Below are 4,018 nucleotides of genomic sequence, written 5' to 3'. Positions count from 1 at the left end.
CCATATTGGTCAGGCTGATCTCGAACTCCTGACCTCGTGACCCACCTGCCTCGGCCTCCCAAAGTGCTGAGATTACAGGCTTGAGCCACCACGCCCGGCCCCGACTTTCTCTTCTTTTCCATCTCACTCTGCAGTGGGCAGTGTGGAGGATGGAGGGAGCAGCTGGGTGGTTTGTCCAGGTCACAGCTGCAGTTCTGTCTGTACGTGATTCCCCATCTTCCTTGTTGACTTCTTCCATCCTTATCTCTGGCAGAGGCCCTGAAAGGCATTAACCCTGGCAGAAAAGATTCCTTGTCTAAAGCTCTGCCGCTTCTCATCCTTTCCTGCCATCCTAACACTCCATCTGGAAACAGTGCTGTGACCTACCCAAGCACACTCCTGATTGCTCCCCAGTGCCTAAGAGCTGTATTGCTCTATGGAAATACACACTGGGTAGTATGTTTCTCTCGATGTGCATTGGGGGCTGAATGTTAAGCATTAACTACCTGGTTAAAGGAGCCGAAGCACCTAATTCAAACTTCGGTTAGGGCTGATAACAGAAATTCAGTTCCTTAGACAGCTGAGGTACAAATCTAGGCCTTCCCCAGGGCAATTAGGCAAGAATGAAATAAGAAGGAATCTATATTGGAAAGGAAAAAGTTAAACTATCTCTACTTTCAGATGACATAATCTTGGATATTAAAAACCCCTAAGGTGGCCACGTGAGGTGGGTCACTCCTATAATCGCAGCACCAAGGCTGGTGGATCACTTGAGCTCAGGAGTTCAAGACCAGCCTGGACAACATAACAAGACCCCATCTCATTCTAAAAAGAAAAAATTAACAAGAAAAAATAAAACCTAAGGAATTCATTGAAAAACTGCTCAAATGAATAATTTTTTTAGCAAGGTTTTAGGATAAAAGATCAACATGCAGGCTCAGTGCTCATGCCTGTAATTCCAGGACTTTGGGAGGCTGAGGAGGGTGGATCACCTGAGGTCAGGAGATCGAAACCACCCTGACCAACATGGTAAAACACCATCTGTACTAAAAATACAAAAAATTAGCTGGGTGTGGTGGTGGGTGCCTGTAATCCCAGCTACTCAGGAGGCTGAGGCAGGAGAATTGCTTGAACCCAGGAGGCGGAGGTTGCTGTGAGCAGAGATTGTGCCTCTGCACTCCAGCCTGGATGACAGAGCAAGACTCTGAATCAAAAAAAAAAAAAAAAAAAAAAAGAATGTTGTTAAAATGGCAATACACCCTCGAGTTGATCAATAGATTCAATGCAATTCTTATCAAAATCCCAGCTGATTTCTTTGCAGAAATTGACAAATTAATTGTAAAATTTATATCAAAATTCAAGAAGTGCAGAAAAAACAAAATAATCTTGAACAAAGAACAAATTGGAGGAGTCACACTTCTCAACTTCAACATGTGTACAAAGCCATAGTAATCAAAACAGTGTGGTACTGGCATAGGGTAGACATATAGATCAGTATAGTAGAATTGAGAATCCAGAAATAAACTTTCACATTTATAGTTAATTGACTTTCAAAAAAGGTGTCAAGGCCATTCAGTGGAGAAAGAATAGTCTTTTCAACAAATGATGCTGGGACAACTAGGTATACACATGTGAAAAAAAAAAATGAAGTTGGACCCCTGTCTCACACTGTATACAAGTTCAGAATAGAGAAAAGACTGAAATGTAAGAGCGAATCCTATAAAACTCTTAGAAGAAAACACGAGTGTAAATTTTCATGACCTTGGATTTGACAATGGTTTCTTGGATATGATACCAAAAGCATGAGCAATTAAAGAAAAAATAGATTAACTGTGCACGATTCAGCTAAAAACCTTTTGTCCTTCCACAGACACCATCAAGGAAATGAAGAGACAAGTCTACAATGAATGAGAGAAAAAATGTGCAAATAATATTACACGTACTACATACAGTTCAACACCAAAAAACCAAATAACTAAAAAATGGACAAAAATCTAAATAGACATTTCTCTAAGGAAGATAAATGCATGGCCAATAAGTGCATGAAAAGATGCTCAACATCATTAGTCATCAGGGAATGCAAATCAAAACCATAATTAAATATCATCTCACACCCATTAGGATGGTTAACATTTTTACAAAACAGAAAATAACAAGTATTGACAAGGAAGTGGAAAAATTAGAACTCTCATTCACTGCTCATTGGAATATAGAATTGTACAGCTCCATGGAATACTATATAGCCATAAAAAAGAATGAGATCATGTCTTTTGCAGCAACATGTATGCAGTGGAGGTTATTATTCTAAGTGAATTAAACACAGAAACAGAAAACCAAATACTACATGTTCTCACTTATAAGTCAGAACTAAACATTGGGTACACATAGACATAAAGATGGGAACAATAGGAACTGGGGACTCCAAGGTGATGAATAAGGATGGGAGGCAAGGGTTGAAAAAGCTACCTGTTGGTTACTACGTTCAGCATTAAGGTGATGGGTTCAATAGAAACCCAAATCAGCATCATGCAATATATACGTGTAACAAACCTGCACATGTACTCCCTGAATCTAAAATAAAAAAAAAAAAAAATTTAATAAGATAAAGTGGTGCAGCTGCCTTGGAAAGCAGTCTGGCTGTTACACGAAAGGTTAAACACAAAGTTACTGTATGAGCCAGCAACTCTACTCTTAGGTATATACCCAAAAGAAATGAAAGCATATGTTCACACATAAACTTGTCCACTAGTGTTCACAGAATATTGTTCGTAAGAGCTAAAAAGTAGAAATGGCCCAAATGTCCATCAATGGACAAATGAATAAACACAATATGGTATTTCCATGTAACTGTATACTTTTTGGAAGTAAAAAGAAATGAAGTACTGATACATGCTGTAATATGGATGAACTTTGAAAAGATTATGCTAAGTGAAGGAAACCAATCACTAAAGACAACATACTGTATTATTCCATTTGTAAGAAATGTCCGGAATAGGCAAATCTATAGAAACAGAGAGTAGATCATTGGTTGCCTAAGGCTGGAAGGAATCAGGGGAGGCCTTGAGAGGTGATGGCTAAGAAATAAGGAGTGTGGCAGGTTTCTTTTTTGGGTTATAAAAATGTTTTAAATTGGTTGTGATGATGGCTGCACGACTCTATGAACATACTAAAAACCACTGACTTGTACATTCTATATTGGTGAATTGTATGGTATGTGAATTATGTCTCAATAAAGCCATTGGGAGACAAAATAAATAAATAAAATCCAGAGACATTGTCCTATGGATAAATACTAAATAGAGTCATTAGGCTGGGCTCTGGATTTGTCTATTCAATGTTTTTGTGGTGTTTTTCTTTATCTTCCAGCTCCAGAAAAGGCCTGTAGTTCCAGCTACTGGGGAGGCTGATGGAAGGATAGCTTGAGCGCGGGCGGTCAAAGTTGCAGTGAGCCGTGATCGCATTACTGCGCTCCAGCCTGGGTGACAGAGTGAGACCCCGTCTCAAAAAAAAAAAAGAAAAGAAAAGAAAAAAAAAAAGGTGCTTGCTTCAGCAGCACATATACTAAAATTGGAATGATACAGAGAAGATTAGCATGGCCCCTGAGCAAAAATGACACAAAAATTCTGAAAAAAAAAAAAAAAGCCTGAGCAAAGTGACTTGCCCAGGATACCACAGTTCACAGTGGTAGAACCACAACTGGAAACCAGGGCTTTGACTCCCAGGAATCCGCCCCTTCCATGAGTTCCATGTCCCATGTGCGTGCTATGTTTGTACTGGGGTCAGTGGCAACTGTCTTATTTGATATTCTTATTTTCCTCTATGCCCTGAGAAACCTGGTTTGTAGACAGAGAAGGCTATTTTTTGCTTCTAAAAGCTTAAGTTGACAATCTGTGTTGTTTTGTTTTGTTCTCCTGGCCCAGCCTAACAAGCATTCACATAGTAGACAACACATGCTTGCTGGACCTTACTTCCTGTCTGGTGACCCAGCTCCCCAGAGACTTGAATCTCAAATAAATGTCTCTGTCAGGACGCTGAGCTC

At 39.7% G+C, this 4,018-nt stretch overlaps 1 non-coding gene across 1 annotated transcript; it reads left to right on the top strand.

The window, feature by feature from the left end:
- Positions 1-3,516: 3,516 nt before the first annotated feature.
- LOC111541162 lies at positions 3,517-3,624 on the top strand. The gene has a single exon (XR_002731206.2). It is a non-coding gene; the product is annotated as a U6 spliceosomal RNA (small nuclear RNA).
- Positions 3,625-4,018: the final 394 nt, after the last annotated feature.

This window comes from Piliocolobus tephrosceles, chromosome 5 (genome assembly GCF_002776525.5).
Source record: "Piliocolobus tephrosceles isolate RC106 chromosome 5, ASM277652v3, whole genome shotgun sequence".
Lineage (NCBI taxonomy): Eukaryota > Metazoa > Chordata > Mammalia > Primates > Cercopithecidae > Piliocolobus > Piliocolobus tephrosceles.
The sequence above is the reverse complement of the archived record's forward strand: the minus strand, read 5'-3'. Positions and strand labels throughout refer to the sequence as shown.